The sequence below is a fragment of the Schistocerca serialis genome, chromosome 3 (genome assembly GCF_023864345.2).
Source record: "Schistocerca serialis cubense isolate TAMUIC-IGC-003099 chromosome 3, iqSchSeri2.2, whole genome shotgun sequence".
Classification (NCBI taxonomy): domain Eukaryota; kingdom Metazoa; phylum Arthropoda; class Insecta; order Orthoptera; family Acrididae; genus Schistocerca; species Schistocerca serialis.
In genome coordinates this window covers 21,323,540-21,335,946 of record NC_064640.1, presented here as the reverse complement: position 1 = coordinate 21,335,946, position 12,407 = coordinate 21,323,540, and positions in this window count along the sequence as shown.

Sequence of the window (12,407 nt, the reverse complement as noted above, 5' to 3'; positions counted from 1 at the left end):
CATAACTTTGCGAAAATAAAGAAAAAATTTTTCGCTTGAGGGGGACTTGAACCAAGGACCTCTCGTTACGCAGTTGCTCACACTAAGCACGGGACCACGGCGCTCCTGCGATCAAATTGTGCTTGATGTTCGCTATCTTCGCATGGACTTCTCAGTTTGTATATTTTGCTTATTTTTTCATAGTCCCACACAATTTCTTCCTGTTTTCTCGATTGATCTGCGTTCAGTTTTTCAAGGCCTATCCACTGTGCCAACTTATAACGAAATCTGAGAGGGGTGCGATGGGGAGGTTCCCTTGTAAGTATAATAATACTTGGTATGTAACGGTATTTGCGACTCACTCACACCGCCCCAGCTAGATAATTCTATAGTATTTGTAGCGCATTCTGTCTCGATACCATATTAGAGGTTCTGCGATATATCCACTGAGTTATAGGCGACAACTGATTGAGAAGGAACACAAACAGTAGTAGTAGATGATGTCCTGATTAAGGTCCAATGATAATGCTCGGTTCTTCACATCCTTTGTGCTGGGATACAGAAGACTCTAAACAGCCGAGCGAACGTTTGTATGTGTTGAATGCAGGAAAGGTAACATATGATGGAGTGGGTACTACGTTAGGTCCGCGAGGTAGACTGCATTCTATGACATTCTGCGTTATTTTCGTAAACAGGTTCTGTTAGGGCAAGTATTTTCGTGCATACAAGCTGAGACATCAGGAAAGCGAGCGTTAACTATTCCTGGGACACTATACAATTTCTGCGAGGTCGACTGGGCTCGCAGCTGTGACTGCACATGCGTCTGATGGCGTCATCAACAGTGAATACGTGATCACGTATTCCACGACGCATTTCTCAGGTGTCAAGTATGAAAGGGACACCACAGCCTCATGTGTGCAGGACCTTAACGGGCGCCTGTGTGTGGTTTGATAGCTGCCGTTGACCCTCCTGTGCGGTCTAGTGGACAGGGGGTGGCTGAGGGTGCTTGCGTGGATTGACTGCGTGTCTATTGCATTATTTTGCGAGCAGATCTGTAGGCTGTTCAAATGGTTCAAATGGCTCTGAGCACTATGGGACTTAACATCTGAGGTCATCAGTACCGTAGAACTTAGAACTACTTAAACCTAACTAACCTAAGGACATCACACAGATCCATGACCGAGGCAGGATTCGAACCTGCGACCGTAGCTGTCGTGCGGTTCTGGACTGAAGAGCCTAGAACTGCTCGGCCACTGCAGCTGGCCTGTAGGCTGTGCTACGTGTTATTTGGACAGCTTACGATTTTGTGTCTGCACATCACTGTGCTGCATTATTTAGGAGGAGTTGCAGGTCAGTACTGAAATTATTTCGGTGCTGTAGTTTGCATGTGTGTAGGCTGTGGAATGCATTACTTTGACAGTCGACAATCAGCAAACGTGTCTGTTGCGTAATTTACGAGTAGTTTGCATGTCAGCAGATAGTGTATTGTGACCACAAGCACATCAGAGTGAGTGTTATGTGTCAGTGTGATAAATATATTCCATCCGTAAATAAATTGTTCCAAAATAAATAAAGCACACTCCTTCCTCTCTCCAGCAGCCCAGCACAGGCTAAGTCATTTTCCCATCAATTACTAGGAAGTGGTGACAGTTGGGTGACTTAGGTTAGTGTAGGTGAGCTTTGTTTCCCACAATTTTCTTAAGTTGGTAGAGAAACCCCAAGTGACCTTCCTTTGCCGCCAAAATTCAAACTCTGCGCCAGTTCCTAGGATGAGGGTGTGTTTGGGTGACTTAAGTTAGTGGAGGTAGTCCAAGTGTTCTTTTTTTTTTCGCGCCAATTTCTTACCTTAATAGCGATACACGAATTCAGCTTTCTTTACCACCAAAATTCAAACTTGGTGCCAGTTCCTAGGAAGATGTGACGGTTGGGTGACTTAGGTTAGTGGGGGTAGCCCAGGTGACATATTTTCCGGCGATTTTTCTTAGGTTAGTAGACATAACCGTGGTGTGATGCATTATCGTGTTGAAATTTGAAAATCCCGCCGTTTTTCTGTGGACTAGGAGGGGAATGGGTTAGGTTAGTGGATGTAGCCCAATTGACCTATCTTCCTCCAAAATTCAAACTTCCAGCCAGGGGGGTGTGGCACTTGCTTCATCAACTGACGTCACAGCCGCTATCTTGGATGATGTCATGCGCTGTGCATGTTAGTACACGTTAGTGCACATTAATACACGTTAGTACACCTTAGTACACATTATAATACGTTAGTGCATGTTAGCCTGACAACATGGGTTGGTAAGGGGACGTGGCGGTTGGTTGAGGATCGTGGTATGGACCTTAACTATTTCCTTCCTAGTCCAGGTGGGCGTGGCACTCGCGAGAATTCATTCCAAGTGCATGGTAGCACTCTCTGGTGGTGTCAGTATGTACTAGGCCTCGTGGTGAACTCACTGTTTGCCGCCATCTTGGATAACGGTACTTGTGTCATCACCTGACGTCATGGCCGCCATCTTGGACGACAGCACCCTCTGGTGGTGGCGCTGTATACTAGGTCAATTTGAGTCCAGAACTCATAGCAAACACACGGTTTCCTGCCATCTTCGATTTTGTCACAGATGAGAGCGCCCTCTGTTGGTGGTACTGTGTACTAAGTCAGTTGGAGTCTGGACCTCGTTGTGAACACACTGGATGGCCGTACTGCATGAAATTGTTTAAATAAAGACTTATGTCCAGCACTGGTCGAGTCCTTTTCCCATGAATCCTTAGGAGGAGGTGGCGATCGGGTGACTGAGATTAGTCCAAGTGTCCTTTCTTTCGCGCCAGTTTCTTAGCTTAGTAGAGATACCCCAATTGACCTTTATCTACAGCCAAAAATTCAAACTTGGCGCCAGTTCATAGGAAAAAGTGGTGGTTGGATGACTTATGTCAGTGGGGCTAGCCCAAGTGACTTATCTGTCCGCGATTTTTTTTTTAGGTTAGTAGAGATAACCGTGGTATGATGCATTATCCTGTTGGAATTTGAACTTCCCGCCATTTTTCTGAGGGAGAGGGGCATGGAACGTTCCTGCCAAAAGCCACCATATTGAATAACGGTACTTGCATCATCATCTGACGTCATGGCCGCCATATTGGATGATGTCATGTGCTGTTGCCAAGTCTACACACCACCATATCAGATGACGTCATCGGCGCCATCTTGGATACATCTGGCAACAGTGGAGAGTGGGGCCATACGAACTTTGTTCCAATACTCACGGATGACAACGAGAGGGGTCCAGCTCTGAAAAGAAATGACACCCAGACCATCACCCCTGGTTGTCAGGCCATATGGAATGCGACAGTCAGGCTGGTATCCCATCACTCACAGGGTATCTCCAGACACATCTTTGGTCATTGGGACTCACTTCCAAGAAGTACTCATTACAGAAAGCAGTTCTACTCCAGTCAATGAGAGTCCACGCCGAAGACACGTCAGGATTCACCCCAGAGAATGTGGATTGCCATCCTGACTTGAAAATTTGTATGTAGTCTTTGGCGAGAAAATCTTTACCTTGTGTTCAAGTACCTGCCAGCTCAAGTTCTCCTGTATTTGCCTGATGCTCTCCCATGACTCACACAAATATGTGACCAATACTGCTGACCCTCTTTGTAGATGTTCATTATCTGCTGATCGTCCTATTGGCATGTGCCTCACACATTTGAGCAATATCCTAGAATGGGTTGTAGGAGTGTTTTCTAAGTAATTTCCTTGGCTAATGGTTGGTTGAAATGGTTCTGAGCACTATGGGACTTAACTTCTGAGGTCATCAGTCCCCTAGAACTAAGAACTACTTAAACCTAACTAACCTAAGGACATCACACACATCCATGCCTGAGGCAGGATTCGAACCTGCGACCGTAGCGATCCCGCGGTTCCAGACTGTAGCGCCTAGAACCGCACGGCCACCCCGGGTGGCTTTTCCTTGGCAGACTAACTGCATTTTACTAAGTGCACAGAGGCATTTAAACAGTCACTCTTCCCAACCTCCGTACGCAAGTAGAAACCTTAATACGTGGTACAATGTGAAGCACGCTCTGCTGTGCACTCATGATGGTTTGCAGAGTATGAATGTGAATGTAGTCGTAGATATACAGTGTGGGAGAAACAGTGTAAATGAGGAGCAGTTCTCTAAGAGATGGCTCTATTAGGAGACCTTAAAGCAACTGACAACAGCTCAAGTTTCAGGAAAGTTGTTGACCATTGCTGCTCCATTCAGAAACCAGTTTGACATCCTGACCTGGACGTATATCTCCACTCCTTTCCATGATATACTTTGTCCTTCAGGAAGGCACTGATAGATGTCTTTGTTGTCAAGATATCGTCGAGACTGAGCTAACCATTCTAACTATTTCAGCTGATGACGTCACTGCAATTTTGGAAACTGTTGCTATCTCTTCTTTTTTTAAATTGAGAGCCTGCCATCTTCATTCTAGTGATTTACGTAATGGTATGTAGCAGGAAAAGTACTTAAGGAGCTTCCCACATGCTAAATAAATGTGCTATTTGTGTGAAACACGTTACAGTTTGCGCAAAAATTACAATTCACTGCTAGAAATGTAAACGTCTTCCTTTTGCACTTGAAAGTAACTAAAACAACGAGGAAAACACCAATAGAATATTCTTGTACCAGTACCAGAATACACAGGGTAAGCACAAAGTCTTGCCCTGATTATAACAATTTATTACAGAATAACCGTTTGACATAATAATTTACATTTGATACTGTTGCATAGGTTAGTGTTACTAGTTTTTTTAAGACCACTTACGTTAGTAAACCTCAACGTGTGCTCCCTTGGTAGCTGGGAGAATATCGAGGCGGTATTCCAGTTCCCGCCAGGTGTTTCGTAATATGTGTTCTGTCACAGTACCCACGGCAGCTTGTATCCTAGCCTTCAGTTCGTCGACGTCAGCAACTGGTGTGACAAAGACTCTGTCCTTGATATAGCCCCAGAAAAAAGTCAAGGGGCGTAATGTCTGGAGAGGGGAGTAATGTCCATATCGGTGTATTGGAAGGAACGGTTCAACAACCTGGCCACCCCGCCCTCCAGACATTACGGCCCTTGACTTTTTTTTCTGGCGCTATATCAAGGACAGTGTCTTCGTCGCACCAGTTGCTGACGTCGACGAACTGAAAGCTAGGATACTAGCTGCTGTGGGTACTGTGAAAGAACACAGGTTAGAAACACCTGGCGGGAACTCGGATACCGCCTCGACATTCTCCGAGTTAACAAGGGAGCACACGTTAAGGTTTACTAACGTAAGTGGTCTTAAAAAGACTAGAAACACTAACCTATATAAAGGCATCAAATGTAACTTATTATGTCAAACGGTTATTCTGTTATAAATTTTTATAATCAGGGTAAGACTTTGTGCTTACCCTGTATATCGTTTGCATGCATATGTACATTAATTGAAGACATTCTTGTCTGAGAAAGAAGTATCCTAAAATAACTAGATTGTAAATTTTCTTTTATACTTTATAGATGGCTGAGATTATCTAATCTTTTAATTCTTTCATTGTGCCAGTCTTTTCCATTGTTTTTTTTTTATCCTAAGTGGCAGTTTATTTTTCCAGATAGTCAACGTGTTCTGAATGGTTACTCGCATTTCGGTGTTTCATTCTTGATTTGTAAATAGTTGATAATGGCAACTCACTCCTTAGAGATCGCTCTTATGTGTATGTAACACCAAATATTAAAGAACTTTTTTTTTGTTGAGTCACGGTCTTCTGACTGGTTTGATGCGGGCCGCCATGAATTCCTCTCCTGTGCAACCTCTTCATATTGGCGTAGCACTTGCAACCTATGTTCTGAACTATTTTCTGGATGGATTCCAATCTCTGTCTTCCTCTACAACTTTTACCTTCTGCAGCTCCCTTTAGAACAATGGGAGTTATTCCCTGATGACTTAACTGTTGTCCTACCACCCTGTCCCTTCTTTCTGCTAGTGTTTCCCATATATTCCTTTCCTCACTGATTCTACGGAGAACCCCCTCATTCCTCACCTTAGCAGTTTACCTATTTTTCAACGTTCTTCTGTAGTACCACATCTCAAATGCTTCGAGTGTCTTCTTTTCCGATTTTCCCAGGGTCCATGTTTTACTACCATGCAATGCAGTGTTCCAAAGGTACATTCTAAGAAATTCCTTCCTCAAATAAATGTCTACATGTGATACTAGTAGACTTCTCTTGGACAGGAATGCCCTTTCTGCCAGTGCTAGTCTGCTTTTTATGTCCTCCATGCTCCGTCCGTCATGGATTATTTTGCTGCCTAGATTGCAGAAATGCCAACAGCCTTGTCACGGTGGTAACACCGGATCCCATCAAACCACAGAAGTTGTGCACCATCGGGCTTGGCTAGCACGTGGATGGGTCACAGTCCTATCTGCCGAGCGCTGTTGGCATGCAGGATGCACTCAACCCTCGCAAGGCAAATTGAGGAGCTACTTGATTGAGAAGTAGAGGCTCTGGTCACGAAAACTGACAATGGCCGGGAGAGCGGTCTGCTGACCACACGCCCCTCCATATCTGCCTCCAGTGACGCCTAAGGACTAAGGATGACACGGCGGTCGGTCAGTACCGAGTCATCCGAGACCTGTTCGGACGGAGAGAAAGATAGCAGGATTCCTTAACTACATCTACTTCATGATCACTAATCCGGATGTTTAGTTTCTCACTGTTCTCATTTCTGCTACCTCTCATTACTTTTCTCTTTCTTCGATTTACTCTCAATCCATATTTTGTACTCATTACACTGTTCATTCCATTCAGTAGATTCTGAAGTTCTTTTTCACTTTCACTAAGGACAGCAATGTCATCAGCGAATCTTATCACTGATATCCTTTCATCTTGAAATTTTATTCCACTCTTGAACCTTTCATTCATTTCCGTCATTGCTTCTTCGATGTACAGATTGAACAGTAGGGGCGAAAGACTACACCCCTGTCTTACATCGTTTTTAACCCTATCGCTTCGTACTTGGTCTTCCACTCTTACTATTCCCTCTTGGTTCCTGTACATATTGTATATTACCCGTCTTTCCCAATTTTTCTCAGAATTTCGAACATTTTCCAACATTTTATCTGTCGAGCGCGTTTTCCAGGGCGACAGATCCTGTGAACGTGTCGCTTTCTCTTTAGTTTTGCTTCCATTATCAACCGCGATGTCAGAATTGCCTCTCTGGTGCCTTTACGTTTCGTAAAGCCAAACTGATCGTCATCTAACACATCGTCAATTCTCTTTTCCATTCTTTTGAATATTATTCTTGTTAGCAACTTGGCTGAATGAGCTGTTAGGCTGATTGTGCGATAATTCTCGCACTTGTGGGCTCTTGCAATCTTTGGAATTGGGTGGATAATGTTTTTCCGAAAGTCAGATGGTATATCGCAAGACAAGTGCATTCTACACACCAACGTGAATAGTCATTTTGCTGCCACTTCCCCTAATGATTTTAGAAATTCTGTTTTCTTTCCAACTTGTGTTATCGGCCTTATTAGATATGCCCATTCCTGTTCAACTGAACTGCCTACTGAGCTCCTCCTTATCGCAGAATCTATAGCCTCAGAGAACTTCAAGTGTACCTCTTCATTCCTTAGTACTTCTGTATCCCATTTCTAGGCCCATTGATTCTTCCTGATTAGTCTCTTAAGCTTCAGTCTACTCTTCATCAATACTAAATTGTTATCTAAGTCTATATCTGCTCCTGGGCATTGTGACGTCCCTTCTCTCCTTCTTCACTTGCCGGGAGGAGACACATCTCGTAACGATGTTCGTCCCCGTCGGTGTGACGTGGAACAGCACCTGTAACTCTAGTAAGAACACAACTCCTCGTGTAGTTTAGAAATATTCTGTTATCTGTCCCCAACAGCCTTCTCAGCTTCTGCGCACTGGTAAACTGCAATCGTTTAGTTTTATTTTTATGCCCGGTTAGTTCCGTGATGAAATAAAATCTTGGTTCTTGATTTCATCATTGCGGTCGTTTTTCACATCATACATAGCGAGGATGAAATTTTGCTGTCTACTATTCCATTGCTATGCCGTTGCTACGTCAAGTTATTAACAACGGTCCGACGTAACTACAGAGATCCCTTATGTTGGAGTAATTTTTTTTTAATATGCCGTAATACTGGTTTAAACTAATCACTTTTCATTGTCCATTATTCATGTACTCACTTAAAATGTTTAAAGAGTCAATCAACTTGCATTAATACACATTGTAGTGTCCGTTTAATGAGTTAGGCAACACGTAACATTTATCTTTTGACTCAGATTTTATCGTTCTTTCTGTAATTGATTGTTTGTCCCTACAACACTCGCACACCGTTATATTATTCAAGATTAACTTCAGTTCAGTAATCGTGACGCTGACGACAACTTTTGACTAAACGGCGTTCTTGTCTTTCTTCGTGTCTTTGTTTTATTGGGTCCTACTCGAGACTACGAATTGTTTTTCTGTCGTTGATCCATTGCTCTCAAGGTTTGTAACAGTTCATCAGAACGGGGGCTAAGTCCGATAAACCAATATCACTCAATTGAAGTCTAACACTCGTCTTACTGTACCGTCGCGCTGTGAACGGTAAAGATTAACTTTCTTCAGTCGAACGACCGAGCAATACCTCAATCTCCATCTCACGAATTATCAAAATTCCAAAAATGAAACAATATAATAGCGTTAGCATCCAGACAACTATCGCAAAAGTACTCTAGAGCGACTCAAGGGCAACTAACTAACTGAACATTTCCATATCCGAGTTGCATTGTAGTCGCATTGAATTTCCTTTTCGATTAGGCTACAGCTCTCTTCCGTGGTAAATGTTATCTTTGATTGAATTACTTTCTTGGATCTAACATTCGTTCATATAATTTTGAACTTATTCTATAGATGTTTGACAAAGAATCTATGATAATCCTTTCCATTTATCGCCGCTTCTTGTATGCTATTCTCAGTATTTGAATGGCATAGGTGTTAATCAAAATATTACCAGTATAGATTTTATCGTCAATAGTTGCTGTCAGTGTCAAGATGACTCACTTCCCTACTTTAAGTTTCCACAAACTTTGTTAATTGGGGTTTTCTGTCCTTGGGGCGTTACAGTATGCCTTACAATCTAATACCTTATTTCGGAATCTCTGCCTGACCACGATGTAATCTAACTGACATCTTCCTGTATCTCCCACTGACAGTATTTTGGAATATATAATAGGATATAAGTTATAATATAAAACACACCAAATACGAGTTTGACAAATTCCAGTATGGCGTTTCCCGAGTGCTTCAGCCGAAGTATATATTTGAATGGAGCAGAATCACAGTACCTCTCGTAACTTATACGTGAATAAAGGCAAGTCCTTGCCCGGCGAGTCAGTAAAACAATTCAAAAACTAATGAATAAAAAGTCAGTACACTTAGATGAAGTATCAATGTGTGTACTGAAACAATGCATAGGGACTATACAAGGCCCCTTAACAAATATAATAAATGAATCCTTCACATCAGGGACAATCCCAGAGCAGTTAAAACAGGCAAATATTGTACCTTTGTTTAAGAAAGGTAATGCAGAAGACACAGAAAATTACCGGCCCATTTCCCTGCTGTCAGCATTCTCAAAAATAATAGAAGCAATTATGAAAGACAGATTAATGAATTACCTGAATAAATACAATCTTTTAACCCTTTCCAGCCCAACTTTTATTTACTTGTGGAAAAAATTATTTTTTCGCGTATTTCCCTACATAATGATTGGAATAATATATATTTATAAGAAATTTTGTTATTTTTTTGTTTTTGGAGGGAAATTTGGGATGACCCCATATCGCATCATTGGGCAGGATTTGTTTCCTTCAGTCAGGTGGTTGGGATGTCATAGTCCTTGGTAATGGAACTTGAATGAATATTTTAATTACGCAATTTGATGCAGTTTATTAAAGAAAAATTAGTACATACAATAATGCAACTTGCATTTCAGGACAATTTTATGTTTTTTTAGAGCATAATTGTTACTTTACATGAAAATTTAAGAAACAGTTCCTGTCTTTGGTAAAGCAAAGAGGTTTAGTACATTTGATGCATTTCGTTCGAGAATATGCTGTAATGCACAATTTACATCTCTGTTTGTTTTCTACATGCTGTGGCCAGTGTCCAATGTTGTCATACCTTACATCATCAACTGGGCTGGGAACCAATGGGGCTCGTTTCTTCACAACTGTAGGCGATGGACTGTCATCTGATGGCCGTCCTCGTCTTCATACCAAAATGTCTCCTGCTTTTAGTAGTTCATGAGCTACATCAGACTGAAAAATCAACAGAGACATGTGTTTGCTAATTCCTCTTTGTCTGCAATGTCGGCGGTATAGGAGCCACGCATTCACAACACACATGTCAAGGAGGTGGAATACGATCCTTACATAAAATCTTTTCACACCAATATTACTCCTATACAAAGCAACCAGCATGTCATGCAGATCAACTCCTCCCATCGAATGGTTATATTCTCTAACAATGTCTGGCCTTGGAACATCAATATATTTTCATTCTCCCACTGACCAACGTTTCACTGGTTCTACTGGACTTACTCCTTTGTATGATGATGCAAGAGCGACAGACTTGTTATCATACCACTTCAGCGCTATGATGTTCCTTTCTGTTTCAGTTCGATAATCGTATGATCCTCGTCCCTGCTTTTTCAGCTCACTATCTGCTTTTAGATTGCAGCCTTGAAGTCTTGTAGGTCTAACAGTGCCAACAGCCAAAATTCCATAGTTTTTCAGGGCAGAAATAACATTGTAAGAGGTGAACAAATTGTCTGTAAAAACTTTAAAATTTTTATATTTTGGCAGTCCTCCCACAAGCCTTATCACAATATCACCACTTATACCAAGACCAGTATCATTATGTACAGTTCCTTTCCCTCAGTATATTTCAAAATAGTATACAATTCCACTAGAACCAGCACGGGCAAAAACTTTTATACCCCACTTGTGTGGTTTGCTTTTTACATGCTGTTTCAGGGATGAATGACCTTTGAAAGGAATGATTAATTCATCCACTGAATGATATTCCTCAGGTTCAATAATTGAAAAACCTTGTTTGATTTTGTCAACAAATGGTCTCACCTTGAACAGCTTGTCATACTCAGGGTCCTCTATTTGTTTCATTTTAGTGTTGCCATTCACATGTAAATAATTTCTTAGCTTATCAAACCTATTTCTAGGCATTGAGTCAGCTATTGGAGAAAATCTTGTGGCCTCTGCCCAGTACATTCTGTAACTAAGCATTTTCACAACACCTGCTAGGATGTTTATCCCTATATACTTTTCTATTTCACGAACATTTGTATCTAAAGATGCACCTGTTTTCTGTGTGCAGTATAGATTAGATTGCTCGACTAGGTTCTGGATAATGTCATCACTACACATTGTTCTGAAATACTGCAAGGGTGCCAGTTCATCTCCTGGAGGGTCAGAAAAAACTGCATTACATGATGTGTCCACTTCTTCAATGTCCTTCACTCTCCACCGAAGATCCCGGTGTGTATCACACTGAATTTTCTGAGCTGAGTGACTTGGTGCAAGGTTTGGCTCAGCAAGTAATCTTGAGGCTAAGGGAACATCATCTTCATCATTGGCTTGAGGGCCCAGAATTTCAACCATATCAAGGTCCATTCCTTGAAGAAACTGTATATCCAGTGTAGAAGGGTCCTGCTGCCGAGCATTTTCAATCTATTCCTCCACATCAGACGTATCAAGGTCCAAATCAAATAAATCACCTTCACGAAGCAACAATATTTCTTCTTCTGATAATGATTTATGATTGCGAATCATCTGGTAAACAAACCAGGAATTTTTTACTAAAGTAGCAAAAAACTGGTAAATTATATCAATAAAAATTTTAACATATTAATATTAGTTCATATAATAAACCTTCAAAAGAAACTTGAAAATATTAGAGTTACATATTATGGTAAACTTTAGTCGAAGTTATTGCATGTACTACATTTGGTAACATAACAAATGCCCAATGATGAATAATGGAATCACACGTGTTTGTGACTTCCAAGCAGAAAATTACCATAACTAGCATTATTTTCAAAGTGTTTACTAGTTAATTTACACTTTCAACAATAATTTAGTATCGTAACTTTTATATTACTTTGCTTCCTTTACCTTGATATAATATTTTGAAAGTCCAGCTGGGTGCACTGTACCACAGACACCATGCAACAATACTTTTGTCAAGGCATTGTAGCCTGGTGCTCTCTGTTTTAGCGAATTCACGGTAGCCAACCTAAGAAAAATGAACTTTAGAAAGCCCTGCACACTTGTTTATAATCTTTGGACAAATAGTTTGGCCTTGTGAAAAAGTTAAATATTATGATGCTATATGGCATCAC